Here is a 17,005-nt window from a genome sequence, read left to right on the forward strand (position 1 = left end):
ACAGAGAGAGAGACAGAGAGAGAGACAGAGAGAGAGACAGAGAGAGAGAGAGAGAGAGAGAGAGAGAGAGAGAGAGAGAGAGAGAGAGAGAGAGAGAGAGAGAGAGAGAGAGAGAGAGAGAGAGAGAGAGAGAGAGAGACAGAGACAGAGACAGAGAGAGAGAGAGAGAGAGAGAGAGAGAGAGAGAGAGAGAGAGAGAGAGAGAGAGAGACAGAGAGAGAGAGAGAGACAGAGAGAGAGAGAGAGAGACAGAGAGAGAGAGAGAGAGAGAGAGAGAGAGAGAGAGAGACAGAGAGAGAGAGAGAGACAGAGAGAGAGAGAGACAGAGAGAGAGAGAGAGAGAGAGAGAGAGATTTATTAATCACAAACTTTCAGCAATTTCTACCTGGGGTAGGAGATGGCAGGTCACATTTGCGGCTGAAAAGACTCAAGCGATGATGATAACTAGACTGCACATGGCGAATCGGACAGAACTGCAAATGGGTGGCAAATCCCTGGAGTTCACAGAAGAATTTGACATCTTGGGAATGAAGTTCGACTCTTCAATGACAATGAAGAGCCATGTGATAAACCTAGCTAAAAAGGCAGCCAGGAAACTTACAGCACTACGGCGCATCTCATATCTTCTTGACAGCAAGGGATGCAAAAATCTTATATGAAGCTCAAGTTCGCTCCCATCTTGAGTATGCACCCCTTTCCTGGATTGCCTGCCCCCCATCTTTCGTCAGACTGTTGGACAAAGTGGAGAGACGGGCTAGAAGGCTTATATCTAGTCTTGACCAAGTCTGGTGGGAACGGTCTGAACATCAGAGCCTGCAACACCGTCGGGACGTTGTTGGTCTTACTGTTATGTACAAGGCCAACATCCTCAAAGTTCCGCACTTGGCCCAACTCCGTGGAGTACCAGTAGTTCCCACTCGTAACACTAGGCTCTCAACCTTCAACAGTCTCAAGCTGGAAGTGCCATTCTCAAGAACATCACTCCATCAGCGTTCATTCCTTCCGAGACTTACTCGCATCTGGAACTTGTTCGCTCAACAGATTGATACACGGGAGATCAGGTCAACTGTTCACATGAAGACTCTGGCACACAGCTGGCTACAAGATCATCCTGTTCCTTATATGATTGTTACTTAATGTTTTTTAATGAATAAAGGCTATTCCTTCTAAAGCAAAAAATACCAGGCTCATGAAATAAATGGGCATCTAGGAGTAGGTTTCAACTTAGCTTACATAAGTTAATATATGATAGTTCCCATTGTGTTAGTTTCAAAGTATACTCTTATGTAATAAATGAGTTTCTAGGTGTAGGCTTCAGATGAGCTGAGGTAGGATAACAGCTCTTGCTTGCAGTTTCACTAGGAATGTTATTAGGCATCCCTTATGAATCCTAGTCTTAGTTTAAAAAAAAAAAAAAAAAAAAAAAAAAAAAAAAAAAAAGAGAGAGAGAGAGAGAGAGAGAGAGAGAGAGAGAGAGAGAGAGAGAGAGAGAGAGAGAGAGAGAGAGAGAGAGAGAGAGAGAGAGAGAGAGAGAGAGAGAGAGAGAGAGAGAGAGAGAGAGAGAGAGAGAGAGAGAGAGAGAGAGAGAGAGAGAGAGAGAGAGAGAGAGAGAGAGAGAGAGAGAGAGAGAGAGAGAGAGAGAGAGAGAGAGAGAGAGAGAGAGAGAGAGAGAGAGAGAGAGAGAGAGAGAGAGAGAGAGAGAGAGAGAGAGAGAGAGAGAGAGAGAGAGAGAGAGAGAGAGAGAGAGAGAGAGAGAGAGAGAGAGAGAGAGAGAGAGAGAGAGAGAGAGAGAGAGAGAGAGAGAGAGAGAGAGAGAGAGAGAGAGAGAGAGAGAGAGAAGTGGAACACATCTCACGGTGGGTATATCCCTTGGGCGGTATTCATTTGTTGAAGCACTTGTTAAATGAAGACTCTAAGGTTGGTAGGAGACATTTTCGCAAAACTCATGATATTTGCAGCAAATTATCTTAACAAAACAACTGCAGAGAAGACGGTGATGACATTCATTGTCAGGCAGGGAAAGGCTTTTCTGTCCATCTTAAAGAAGTTAGGCCGTTTAGTCAATTTTATTCTTGCATGCTTCATACGCTATTCGAGTCATTCTTATTGAAGTAGAAAGTTTCAATTTCGTGGATCTTCCTGTTTCCTGAATTGCTGAACTTCAACAATAATATCCTCGATTTACAACCACTAACAAGAGGTATCACTAGGACCCATAATTTTGTCTACAGAATTAATATCGAACAATGCACAGATAGATCTCTTGAGGAACTTGTGAGTGACAAGGATGGAGATCGAGCTGTGAAATATTAGCTTTCTTTATGGATAACTATATAAAATATAGTGTTTTATTTAATTATGACTAGAATATTTTTTTGTATATATTAATTTTATTTTATAACATAGCATAAGGCGTTGTTATCAACGTAATTTTTTAAATAAAAGTTTTTTGCGTGTGGAAGTGTTATTTTCGTGTTGTCCTCTTGGCCCGTTGGTGGCCGGCCCAGTCGTGGTTTCATGCGCCGCTTGCTCGGTGTCTGAACCCGGAGGTTTTCCAGCACCTCCGCCTCTTTCAGCACATCGGACTGGTGCGTCACGTGACTGGTTCGATCTTCTCCTCGATTCTTCGCTTATGGTATTTTTTACTCGAGTTTGTCATCTCTTCTAGGGTGACTAGGTGGTTTCCTTGTTAGTGTCCCACCTGCGGGTTTCGTTTCAGCGGCAGTATGATGTTTCCTGGCAGTCCTTCCGTTTCTTTTTGACTCTTCGTCGTTGTAATCGCTTTCGGTTCTGGTGGTGTTGTCCTTTCTCTCTTGGTTGTTCCATGACCGTCATCATATGCTGAATTCTATCTCCTCGTATCGGGCGGCACTGGCGGAGCCGCTTCAGCTTGCTTTCGGTATAGATGTTACTTCTGCCCCGTTTCGCAAGCGTTCTCATGCGTTGTTTCACCTTCGGCCGGCTCATGCGCCGCCTGAGCCGTCCTGGTCATTGGACAGACTGCTCTCCTATCTCTATTCTCCTTGGTTTGTTGTGGCCCCTTCGGTTCAGGATTGTTTCTCGAAGGTTCTCTTTCTGTTGGCATTGCCCTCTTCGGGATCGGGTCGGCGAGCTTCATTCTCTCCTCCGACGTTGGGGTTTCTGCTCTTTCAGGAGTGGTAATCGGTTTGTTCGTCTGCAGCCGTCTCCTTCTTTTCTAGTGAAGAATGAGACGGCTGCTTTCCGGAGGGGCCCTTGGGTTGAGATGCCTGGTTGGCCAGGCCAGGGATGCATCATGTTTTGTGTCCGGTTGCGGCGTTCCGCCGTTATTTGCGCGCCACGGCTTCTGTGTTCGGGGACGCGCTTCGGGTTGATCTGGTTTTCCTTCTTCCCTGTTCGCGGGTTCGGGTTTCCCAGGTCGTTTGTAGGGTTAATAAGTCAAGCCAGCCTGTGCTCTATCCCCGTGCTCATGACGTTCATAAGTTCCCTGCAGTTGCTGCCACCTTTGACAACATGTCCTGGGCTGACACTAGGGCACGGGGTTTTGGGCAGTCGAACAGGTTCATGGCTGCGTGCTACCTCGTGAACGTTCCTGGGCCTAGTCGGGCCTGTGTCGCTTTGGGTCGGCGGATGCAGCCAGTTGTCTCGACTTCGGGTTGAGGAGTGAGCAGCGACCGCCTCCCGGGTAAGTCCCTCTGGTTTTCCATTGTGGGTAGTTATCTCCGGGGAGCCGTAGAGCCCCCAGAAAACCAGAGATGAATATAATGAAAAGCCATTTTCTGGGTGAGACTCGGAGGCTTCCCGGCAAACCTTCCTCCCCCGGTCGGTGGGTTTTTCACGTGTTTTGATGTCCAGCCAGTCCAGGTGGATTGCCAGTGCAGTGGTTTGGGGCTCCCCCTTTCCCCTTCTTAGGAGGGGGAAAGCTGCGCAGACAGCGGCGCGGCGATGTGTGACGTCATGCTCGTTTCTGTTAGGAGAGTTCTATACACATGTTCACCAGAATAGGGGTTTGTTTTGGGATGCTTACCTTTCTGGGTGCCAGACCCGGTTGATGGCAGACGTAGAATGCTTCCAACCACACGGGGGTTTCTATAGGCCATTGCTCCTCGTGCCTCTTCTGAGGAGGACAGGTTCTAGCTCATGGTCCCCAGTAGGCCCACAGAATTCCATACACATGACTGATGCCAAAGACTGACATTAGCATATCCACCGGAATATCCCCGGGGGAGCCTCCGGAGCTCACCCCAAAAATGGCGTTTCATTATATTCAACGCTGGTATTTGTGCTTACTGGTCAGGGCTAATGTTGTGAATAATCAATTGCTGATTGTTGTAGGGATAAAAAATATTTTAATAACTTAGTTTAATAGTTTTTGCTTAGTTAAAATCTTTACAAAGTGCTCAAACTGAATGTCATTGCATTATGAGTTCAACAAATTCTTCAGCATTTGTGTAAACTTCTTCATTCACTTTTGATCACTTACAGTTTATCTTGTCATTACTTATTACAGACCATTAATCCTTCAATACTGTTTTAATTGGTAAATGGTGAACTGTGATGAGCAAAATATGAATAACATCTTATCTTGAGATGATTTAGGGGCTTTAGTGTCCCCGCGGCCCGGTCCTCGACCAGGCCTCCACCCCCAGGAAAAAGCCCGTGACAGCTGACTAACACCCAGGTACCTATTTAACTGCTAGGTAACAGGGGCATAGGGTGAAAGAAACTCTGCCCATTGTTTCTCGCCGGCGCCTAGGATCAAACCCAGGACCACAGGATCACAAGTCCAGTGTGCTGTCCGCTCGGCCGACCGGCGCATGCTCAGTTCAGCTTTTCAATATATTGTATGCAGTTTTTTTATGAATTCCTGTGATGGAATATGAATGGCGTGATGCAGTGCATGGTATTCGGATCATTTGGCTACTTTTTTAAACATCTTTGCGTCTGGCCAGTAACTGGATGGATGGCCACGTAGATTGTAGTATCTTTAGCTAGGGGGGAACCTAAACCTAACAGGTTTGATGTCCCAAAAATGGGACATAAAAAAATATTGTCTTATGCCTAATTAAGGCTGTTGACATGAAAGCAGACTTTGAAATTGGAATGGAAATGCACATTTCAAACTTTGTGATGCACTAGTCACATGTTATCAGAATGGTTTTTATTTGATCTGGGAAAATCTCATCACTCTTGTTCCTGAATGGTATTGCCACTTTGGATGGAAAATAAACCCTTGCTTTACCATAACATAAGTAAATGTTGATTAGGTTTGTGTGCATATTTGGCAAAATGAAGGGCAGGTTATTGATAGGTCCTTTTTTGTTGTTGTTGTTTTGTAGGTTCCTACTGCATAAAATCTAGTTATGTTTGGTATATTGTGAAGCTCAAGACTTTTCGCAAGTCACCTTCTCACCAAAATTGTTCAAAGTCAATCTGATTTGAGTGTTTTCCTACATTGCTCAGTTCAAATGACTGAAATTTGTGTTACCAGTGAATTACAGTTTAAAATGCTAGAAGAGTTCCATTTATTACTTTTAGACTGTAGCTGCTTCAAAGACCAATTTGGAACATTAATTGTGCATTCTCAATCTTCACTTACAAAAGGTAGGAGAAGTAAGTAATTATCAATAGAAGGCACCAAACCGGGAAAAGGTAGGAGAAGGCAAGTGTAATTATTGAATTTAATCACCACCACTGATATCAGTATACTGTATTCACAAATAAATCAAGAAATAGAAAGATGACACTTAAAATTCTTCTATTTAATTTTTTTATCGGGTATAATAGCCATGTAGTACATAGTGGTTTGAATCTGTCTGCACTTCAGTAATATTGCATATAAACCCATAAAATACAAGCACACACATTTCAAACACTTATTCATATAATGCTTAATTGTATAATCAGTTTATTAATTAATTGCTTTTTTTCATATGTTTTATCTCAAAACCACCACCATGCTTCAACTTATCAGTATCTTAATTACATAAAATATAAATTTTAACAGAAAAACTAAATCCTCTCGTTTTCCTCCCCATAAAGTTGATCTTACTGAGTGCTCTTTCAACAGGAATTCCCGTAGATGGAGGGAGTGACTGGCTGTGTATCAATCGTAATTTTGTTGAATATGTAGTTAACAGTCAAGATCAGCTTGTGAAAGGCCTCAAGAAATCTTATTCCTATTTCGCTGTTACCTGCCGAGGTAAGCATTCCAGAATGCCTGTGCCCCTTGTCTCAGATTTTATTTCATTTTAATTATTCCCGTTTCTACAGTGTATGTTTGTGCTAGTATGTTCCTTGTAGGTTGGAAGGATTAGCTCTTGGGCCTGCCTTTTCATCATCAGGTATCTAATTAAAAAATTATTTTAATTTCTTATTTCTCTGTGTTATCTACATTTATTACTATGAATTTAGTTGTCTTGCATTACCACCTTTAAGTTTTCCTCCTGTTCACTACTCTTGCACTGAAAGAGTAGTTCCTTCCCATACTCTTGTAATTACCTAGGTGAGGTTAAATGATGATGGTGGCTCATGGTGTCCCCGTTTTCCCCCAGGTGCTCTTTGTCATATAATGCTTTAAAATTACTGTACTGATGGTTTAGGCTTCCACCACCTTTTCACTTAACTTGTTCCAACCGTCTACCACTCTGTTTGAAATAGTGAACTTTCTAATGTTTCTTCAGCAGCTTTGTTTCCTTAGTTTGAATTTTAGTCCTCATGTTTTTGAAGCTGCAGTTTTCAAAAAATCTTAAGTCAATTTTGTCAATTCCAAATACTGTTTTGTATGTAGTGGTCATATCACATCTTTTTCTTCTATCTTCCAACTTTAGCGTATTAAGAATATATAAAAAGATACTTATTGAAAAATTATTATATGTACTGTAAAATTAGTATATGTGACGTAAAAGGGAAAGAATATAACGGTGGCTCTTCTGGCAGGTGGAATGCCAATCACATTAAATGAGAAAAAAAATAAAACAAAGTAAATAAAACTGCTTCTGACCTCTTTACGGTGTGAGAGCTGCGGGTAAAGTTCAAAGAATGAAAAACTTTAAATATATAATAAAAAATGACTTTAACAACAAATAAAGCAATTCCCATAATCTACTTGGCGAAACACAAAACACAATGTAATATGAACAGGTGACAGTTACGCTAATAGCAAATAAAGGTGAAATATATAACATACAATAAGCAGCACGCATCTACGGTTTCTTGGAAGGTTGTATTGTGTGTATTGTGACGAAGTGTATTGTGAGGACTGGCTGGTGGTGAGCTGCTTATATAGGCGTCCAGGCCTAGTGTAGGTGGCGCTGATGTGCAGGGAACTATCGCTGGCAGTCTCAAACAAGCAATTAAGGGCTGGTCGACCGTCGAGTGGCGCTGGGCCCCCAGACAGACAGCAGTGTCCTGGTGTCTCGGGTACTTGAGGGTAGAGGGAGGGGTGGTGTCTGTCTAGACACATGTTCTGAACACTTATTGTTGTTGATTTCTTATACTGGAGTATGCAGATATGTTGTTGAATAGGCGGTAATGGAATAGGCAGGATCTCCTTGCCTAAGAAAGAGATTACCTTAACAATATGTATATTATCTTTTTTGTGCTCTATGCCACCTTCAGTTTTGAAACTTTCGATGGTTCTGACCTACAGTATATACACTTCATATGTAACCCTTTCATTCAATACTCTCCATCCATCTACCATAGCTTACAAATTAGAATTTACATAAATGTATTGTTTCCCTTATTTTCTTAGTTTGAATTTATGGCCTCTTGTTCTTGATGGAGACCCGTTCAAAATTTGCTCCTTAACAATTTTTTCGATTCAAGTTGCAGTTTTGTATGCGGTGATTATATAATTTATTTTTATTATGTTTAAAAGTTTTGACATGCGTGTGTGTGTTATTGTAAACATTTTATGCTGAAATGTATTCACATTTATTTGCCCCTTAATATGTGAAACAATATGTTAACTATTTAATTACAGTTAAATCTTGAGTGCATATGAATGACATAATTTCCAGCAGAGAAGATATGCATGAGGTGCAATATTAGAACTTTTATGCTGATTACCCGAAAGAAATTTGTGGCTTTTCGGAGATAGCCTAAACCCTCGTTTTATTTTTCCAGTCATTCTTTCATACTGTCTTGAGCAACTCGCGATTCTGCCAGTCATTCACGGGCAACGATCTCCATGTAACTAACTGGAAAAGGAAACTGGGTTGCAAGTGTCAGTACAAACACATTGTTGACTGGTGACTGGCTCACCCAATGACTTCATTCCAGGAGACTGGCCCAAGCTCGAGGTTAGTTATAATTATATTATCGAGTGAATAATTATATTATCAATGGTTGGAAGCTATATTCCAACCATTGCTTTAACCTTAACAGAAAGCATTTACATTGCCTGTGTTAAGGAAATCTTTCGTTGTAATTCAGTTAAAGAAATCCATTATTGACTGATGATATTTGCTAAAGTGTGTGTTACTACAGTGCATAATTTTGGTCTGGCTTTTGGAAGCAAAATGCTACCAGGCCTCTGAACTTGTGTAGGCATGTCTAACACAAGCACCAGAATCTGGTATGCTCATAGAGGCATAGGGTGCATGGGATCCAAGATCATCCCAAGACTGAGTAAAACTCACCTGGGATGTGCAGATGAAAGAAACAGGCTACTTATCTTGATTCAAGATAGAAGAATGAAGCCACGCTAGCTGGAACCTGGCCAACCACACCTTTACTCACGTGGTCTTGCATGTATTACACCATCATCTCAACAGGGACCATTCTCCTTGTCTAGATAAATTACAACAGTCCTTGTAGCATAGTAGTACTGTGCGCGTCAAATGCTTTGCTAGCAATTTTTGTTAGATTCAAGCCCTTGGCAGGGAGGGTTGAGTGGGAGCCGAACCTTAACTGTCCTAAAAAAATTAAAAGTTCACCCAACTTTTGTTTAGTGTCATCTTCTCTGGTGTCGTTTTGCATTCCCATTTCCTCTATAGAAAATTCTGCTGTGAAGGGGTTCAGGTATCCTCCTTTCTGGAGCTGCTTCTCTTCAGTTGTTTTGCTCAGGGTAGTACTTTGGACTTGGCCCGCTTGTCAGCCCTGTTGTAGAGTCGATAAATGACGCTAGGCTATAGTCTGGTTTGTGGGGGATTCTTTGTATCTTTCTGGGGTTCTTCTTGAGTGGTGAACAGGAACTCTTTCAGTTTAGTTATGTGGTTCCATATGCTTATTCACGTCTGGTTTATGCAGTTCGGCGTGAAGTAGTTGGCTTCACATCCCTCGTGTCTGGCACTATTGGGTATTTTAATGGCTCTAATTGTTAGTTATATTTGGGCCCAGTGAGATTGTTGATTGGTTCTTGATGATGTCCTTATCCACCTGTGCTCAGTCCTCTTTGGTGTTTTTTCCTTGAGGGGGGAGGGGAGGGCTAGGTTGCATCTAGAGTGACAGCACTTATGTGAGGGTGTAGAGTAGCTGAACTTGAAAGGAGCCCTAGTTACCATCTGGTAGCACACCTGGTAACTGTTGCATGAATTGTAAACCTTGGGTTAGCTTCCTTGCCTTGTTTCAATCTCTTCGATCTATAATCAAGATACTGAATGTAGTTGGTTTTGTTTCGCCTTTACTCTCTGGCTGGGTTTTACTTGGTTCCACCTCAGATCTCCATGTTTCCCTTACCTCTACAAGCACAACAGTTCCTGATCGTATTGTTAGATAAGTTTTAGCAAGTCTAGAGACCTGGTAGAACTCTGGGTGTGTGTGTACTAGCACCAGGGAGCTGCTGCAGCCAGCCAGAAAAGGGAGCTTCATTACATTCATGCTTGATTTTTTCTGAATGCTAAAAAATATTACTAAAGCATTTACTCATGATAAATATTAAATATATTTTTTTAATATAGGCTTCTTGGTTGCTCTCAGGAGAAATATTCTGTATTCTGTTTAGTAGTGAGTTGACCTTGACCTGTACTTGGCAACCAGGTTACATGACCATATGAAAAGTTCCTCATAACCGTGGGACAGAGGTCATTGAAGACATAGTGAGAGTTATAGTATCCAGGCCCTTGCTCGGAGTGACACTGAGGGGCCACTTAGGAAGAAGAGTTTCCTGTACTCACAATCTTGTTTGTTTCAGGCTTCTTCATCACGCAACCTGTTTTTTGTTCGCAACTTTGAGCCAGTGATGAGCCAAGCAATTATTAACCAGGTGGATGCATGGCTCTACACTCCTTATTACTCTTGTAAGCACATTTCACAAATTTGTTAAAATATAAGTTATATGGTTTTATGTCTGTTGATACCTTTTTCTCTCTAATTTTTCTGTTCTGTTTTATCTGGCAGTCCCCCTCCATATTATTTTTAAAGAAGTGACCTTGTATAAGAATGAGAACATTTCAGAATTTGTTTTGAATACTTTAAATATTTGTCAAATAATTACCACGTTCATGTTTGGACATATTATAGGTAAAGTAGGGATTACATGCTGGCATTGGGATAATTTTGGTTGCAATAAATAGGACATATATAGTCAAAGTATGACCAAGCCGTGTTCATTTGCAAGAGTAATAAAGAGTCTGAGAAAATGAAAGAGACCAAGTGTAGCTGTAGTAACCATTAAAGTGAACTAGTGAGCTCATTTTACATCCCCCATAGTAGGACACCGTTGCTTATTCTTACGTGATCTCTATTACCTTGCAGTAATTTTCTGTAGGCAGAATGGTTTGTAGGTTTTGATAATTTCTTTTTATTTGAATGTGGAAAGTTTCTTGTAGCATGTAAGACAACAACATTATCTTAAATCATCATCTGATTTTTAAAAGTTTTTATGAATGACCTCTTTATTAAAGGCTATTACACTATTCTCAAATTAACCAACCCGACAACATTAAAGATTGTTCAGATCAGCAAATTTTAATATTGATTTGATTGCTGTGAATATCTTGCATGAGACAGGTAAGTAGTTGCTAACTTTTGAATGGTTCTTCCATTTTTGGACTGGTCCTACATGAGCATTCTTGTATGGGGATGGGCCATATACCTTGTGCCTGGGAGGGGGGGGGGGGAAGGCATCACCTCAAGCACGAGGTGATGCCAGTTGGTCTGTACAACTCCCTAACTGTCTCAGGCTGAACTTATTTACCCCAATTGCTCTTCCTATGGTGCTGTCATTACTATCATTATTACGGTATTATTATTATTTTATATTATGAACTAAGGCTAGGGACCATTGGGATAGTATTAATACAATAAACTAAGGCCTGGTAGATCTTGTCTTCTATCCCTTCTTACTGCTTACCTTATTACTCCTGGTTGTGCTTCTGCAGTATGCACCTATCCTTTTTTTTTGTAAGATTTCCAGAAATTGTGCAGCCATGTTTTTAGTAGTATAATTCAGTATAGTACTGTGTATCATTTTCTTACATATTTTTTTCTAATTTTCAATGGTAGTCACTCCTGGGCTAGAGAGTTACTTGAGAAATCGTTACCATAAGAAGGATAAGCTGGATGGTGGAAATGCTGCAGCCTTGACGCTCTACCATGCAGGGGCTGGACTCGGTACCAGGGCGTTGGCTCAGCTCGTCAACGCCGAGAAGAACAAATGTAATGTGTATGCAACTTTAGTTCTTCATGTTCATTCATACCATCTTGGTGATACATTCAAGGTAAGATATGGTGTTAATTGTACACTCAGTGGTTAAATGTTTTGACAGATATTATTAGTCTTAATGTGTGTTAACTGGTCATAAGATGACGTGAAAGAATAATTTATTGATGTAAACTACAGAAAGTTGAAGAGTACACGGAAACCTCAATCTATCAAACCTTGCTCCAGCGAACCTCCAATTGCAACGCATGTTTGCAAGTTGGATCTTATCACCAATTTGCCAAACACTTAACAAGTGTTCGTTGAAGCCAAAGAGAGAGCATTAAGCCTTTATGAATATGTAGCACTTGGAAGGGATGAAGATAAGGATTTGGAATAAAATGGAGGAAAGAAATGGTGCCCAACCACTTAAGCGGTTAGGGGATTGAACACTGACTTGCAAGAAACAAGATCGCTGCTCTAATGTCTAGTTACAGTGGTTGAGCTGAATTGGGCCTTGTCCCATTAAGTTTGCTGAATAAAGGTTGCACTGAACTCAGTTTATCCCTTTGATTTTTAAGTTTGTTGACTTAAACTAGTTTATCTAACACCAGTTTATTTATAATTTGTATTAATTTGATACTGGGTTTCATGTGTAGCTATATACTTCAGATTAAACTTCTTAGATTTGATCCTTGTCATTATAATTTTTAATTTGTTGTATTATGATCACATACTTTTCAAGAACTTTGTGCAGTATTGTTAAACCTGTTTATAAGGATCATCAGCTGATGGAATTAAGGGACACTTACCTGAAGCTCTCACTTTGATAGGACTCTAGAGTACTTGAATGGCTTCATTATATGTCTCGTGTAATATCATTAAGCAGAAATGAGTGTTTCTGCCATTCAAGATGATTTCCAAACAAAATTTGTGTGATCTCTGATGGCTAAAGGAGTTGCTGCGTATGACTGTATAGCTAAAGTAATAAATTTATTCCCACATATATGTTTTTCATGATAAATGCAGAGGTTTATATTTGTAATAGATTTTCTTATTCATTTTTATTTTCTGTACAGAAAGCGTGTATGTATCTTTAAAATATGTTTATTGTGATTGCAGGTCGACTGTGGAATAGCGGTCATATTAAGATAGAAAAATATGACTGATTTTGTTTCAGGGGACTTTTGGTTCAGTACATAGGCAATATTGACAGCCTGAGAGCGTTTCCGATCGAGACTTGAATTTTTCCACTTTTCAAATATAGACTGTCCTTTGAGAAAACAAACCATAGATTACTTGTAAGTATGAATAGTATCATTTGATTATCTTGTCTTTACATTTAGGAATAATTAATAATATAAAAATGTTAATATTTAATTTCTCACTTGAGCCTTGAGGAAGCTTTATCAGAACATAAAGACTAATTTCTTAATACTTGTTTTTCTTACAGGATTTTAAAGGTAGGGTCAGAATTTGATGTGAAAGAGCAAGTTTTTCGCAACTTGGGTGGAGCTCTGGGCCCCAACAGTGATATAACTGTGGTCACAAGATGGTCTGGAGGAGTAACAGGTGATGCCAGAGTTGCTGGAGAGGACACCGTACAGCACCCACTTGTTGTATTTAGTGATCCAACTTCAACTCTTGCTGCTGAAGGGAAGATCACCTTGGAACCTGGAGAACAGGTATTGTCATCATGTTTCCATCTGTAAGCTGTTGCCCTAATATTTACAATTTCTTGTTTTTTTGTTTTGCTCTTGCAGTAGGAAATATACAATACTGTATGTTGTTTCTGTTTATAATTTCACTATTAACCCTTTCACTCTGGAACATTTTCTGGGAGTCCTCCTCAGTTGCTTCATTCATGGACCCCAGAAGCTGGACTCAAAAATCACAATTCCACAAAATAACCACATCTTAATTGTCCATAATGACATATACAGAAGTAAATCGGCCAGATAAGACACATGCTCAGGAAATAACAGCCAAACTATGCATAGCCTCAAGTGAAACACAAGACCTGACAACACAGGAATAGAGCAAGTCTTGACAGCCACTTCACATCAGCAGGCCTTAGAGTGGAAAATAAGCCTATCTATTTCCCAGTAATGAGACTCAAAATTAGCCAGCTCATAGAGGAAGGAACCTGAGCTCTGCAGACTAGATAATTTTGATTGGGCTAGGGAAAAATGAGACACACTGGAGGAGGGTGTCTTGTTTTTCTAGGAGAATTTTCCTGCCCGAAACGCTTTGCGTAATAGTGGCTTTAGGCATTGTATGTACTAGCTCTTATCTATAAAGCCAACAAACTTTGTAAAATCTCTTTATGTATGTACCTTTGCCTAAATAAAAATTATTATTATTATTATTATAATTCCTTTGTGGCTCAGTAACTATCTTGCTATCAGCAAGATAGCTACAGGGAGATACATACAAGCTACAAAAGTCACATCAGTCACAGTTCTATTTGGCCTAGTGTTGACGAGAGCCAAAACCTGGCCCCGCCTTACAGTGGCAGAGAGTAATTGACATTATGCCATTTCACTGGGAAAAAATCAGAATGTCAGCAAAGCTTTATAGGCATCTGCTGGAGTCACAAGAACCAAAGCCTTGAAACTGCCAAACAACTCTCCAAACGAAAGGAAATAATTTATTTGAAATTAGCTTGAACCCATTAGTATCGATTGTTGCCACCAGGAGAGCTGCAGCTGGTCAGATCCTTTCTCACTTACTGCTGGGTGAACAGATCCATTAGGTGATAGGAAATGTGCCCAACCATTTCTGTCTCACCCGGGATTCTAACCTGGAATTTTCTATTGTTAATCAAGAACGAACCCGACTGTACTACTGGGACCCGTAGGCACAATAAGTATTATTGTGACTTATTTTTTATATATCTTGATGTTATTTTGAGATGATTTCGAGGCTTTAGTGTCCCCGCGGCCCGGTCTTCGACCAGTCCTCCACCCCCAGGAAGCAGCCCGTGACAGCTGACTAACACCCAGGTACCTATTTACTGCTAGGTAACAGGGGGCATAGGGTGAAAGAAACTCTGCACATTGTTTCTTGCCGGCGCCGGGATCGAACCCGGTACCACAGCATCACAGTCCAGCATGGTGTCAGCTCGGCCGACCGGCTCCCCTATATATTTGTTAGTTATATTTTCTGAAATAAAATTTTACTTTTGGATTTGTAACTTCAGTTTCAAAATACCTTACAGAATGTTTTAATAAAATCATATTGTCAAGAAATAGAACATAATAGAAATGTTTCACTGAAACTGAATTTTCTCTGCAGTAGAATGCCCACTACAAAGGAAGGACTTGGATCAACTTGGTTTGGATAATAATGTCATCAATATTTTTATTTCATTCCACATCTGCATCATTGCTTCTCACTAATTATAATTATTTTGCATTTACCAGGTAGTTTCCCACAACTTTGATATGCGTAAACCATTGTTTCCCGGGTCATGGATGGTTAGATTGATAATGTTGTGAGAGCCTCACACTCGTTCCTCATACTGCCGCTGCAGGTCGTGCACGGCCGCCAAATATCAGTCAAAGAGGCCAGGTAAGAGAACACTCATATTGATGAATTTATGAATTTTGTTTAATTGTGTGATGTAGTTGCTTAATCATTAGCTATAATGTAAAATTACCTAATTTTGTAGAGAATTTATGAATCTGTAGTACTATATTTATAACGCTCCACTGAGTTCACTACACAGAACAAAGCAGAAGCAGGCAATGTTCTATTGATTGATTGATGGAAGCTCCCAACAGGAGCACAATAAACTCCTTGAAGACCTTCCATGCCAACACCTGAAAACAACAAAACAGATGCTAGCAATGAAGCTAAATGTTATTTGAGGAAACCTGGATGCATAGCCATGCCATCAACAAGCCAATGGAAATGCACCTGGGAGTAGAAGGGACAAGGTTTACATCAGCTTTAACTGGGTGGGAGGATTCAACATATTCCCCACCTGGAAAAACAGACACCCTATGTGAAAACTGCACAAACACTGGACAGATTCAGACCCTGGACAAGTTAGTAGATATATGTTCACTCAACTAGTAAGGAAACGAGTTAAACAACCTCTCAGATACTGGAAAATAGTACAATATGACCATAACAGATGACTTCTGATTGAAAAAGACCAAACTTGAGACGATGCATACAACATGCCAACACTGAACCCTATCTCTCATAAACAAGGAAGGACAAAAGTTGCCACAAATAAGCAATGAATAAATTATCAAATAGTTTCTCTTTAACAAAATACCTGAAAATGGCTATATCTATGCCACTGCAATGGCCTTACAGCAAGAGATATTAATAAACTGCATACATACCATCAAACTTTTTTTTAGCATGGAACCCCTTATGCAGGGACACTTAGTCAGAAAGATGGCGAGTCAATTTATCTATAATAAGTGTAGTCTCATTTGTGCCAGTTAAACATGTGAAGTGGCTTCATTTCCTGAGTCTTGGATGGATCAGACCCCGCCACTTGGTCACTTGGAAGTGGTGGGGCCACCACAACAGGTGGCTGTTGTACCACCTGATGGTGGTAGGGGTAGTTTAATTAGTGGGGGATTAACTTGTTCTAGGATTTTGTTTGCCAATTTAATATTCCAAACATTATTCAGAGGCATTATGCCTGGAGAAATGTACTTGTCCCTGGTGTACCAAGATTGTCACTGGGAATCTGACAATCAGTATCTTATATTTATTGTACTGGTAACAGAAACTAAGGGAAGCTGCAAAGGAACCACTCGGACTGGGGCATTACATTTCACGCTGCACTCTATTCTTTACATGTTCAGCTTTTTGTGCTGTTGTGCCACTTCCATCTCCACCCATTGTCCAAACATGGTATTTTCTTTATGAAATTCATTGATAATTTCATTTTATGATGAAATTGTTTGCAATTTTCAGGGCACTAAACAAAGGGCCATCGGGATCCTACACTGATGCAGATCTCAGTAATACTTGCCTTCTCCTTAGTCTGGGACATCATGGCAACTCCTCAGCACAGGAAGTCTCTGCCTCTCACTCAACTTTATATGGTCCACAGCTGTCACAGTGGATCGATGTGTTAGTCACAAGGTACAGTGAGCCCTTTAAGGGATGCATTCCAGTAAAACTTCAGCACTTTGAATTTGTGAATATTGACATAAATGGTACATTTGTGAACATTGAATGAGGGCAAATAGGGAATGCATTCTAGTGACAATGCAAAATTTACTTTTTGCTGCTGCTATATAATTTATCTAAATATTGTTGTTATTACACCTTATCTAAAGGTCGTTATTAAGTAATCCTGCTACTATCCAGCCACATACAGTATTTAGTGTAGTTTTGTAGAAAGTACTTTTGCACAATCACCAGTGATGTACAGTTCACTCCCACTTCTACACACTTTAATTTAGC

The 17,005-nt window shown here is 40.4% G+C and overlaps 1 pseudogene; it reads left to right on the forward strand.

The window, feature by feature from the left end:
- Positions 1–5,447: 5,447 nt before the first annotated feature.
- On the forward strand, positions 5,448–16,778 carry LOC138363752 (xylosyltransferase 1-like; annotated as a pseudogene).
- The last annotated feature ends 227 nt before the right edge of the window (positions 16,779–17,005 follow it).

This window comes from Procambarus clarkii, chromosome 11 (genome assembly GCF_040958095.1).
Source record: "Procambarus clarkii isolate CNS0578487 chromosome 11, FALCON_Pclarkii_2.0, whole genome shotgun sequence".
NCBI classification, from domain to species: domain Eukaryota; kingdom Metazoa; phylum Arthropoda; class Malacostraca; order Decapoda; family Cambaridae; genus Procambarus; species Procambarus clarkii.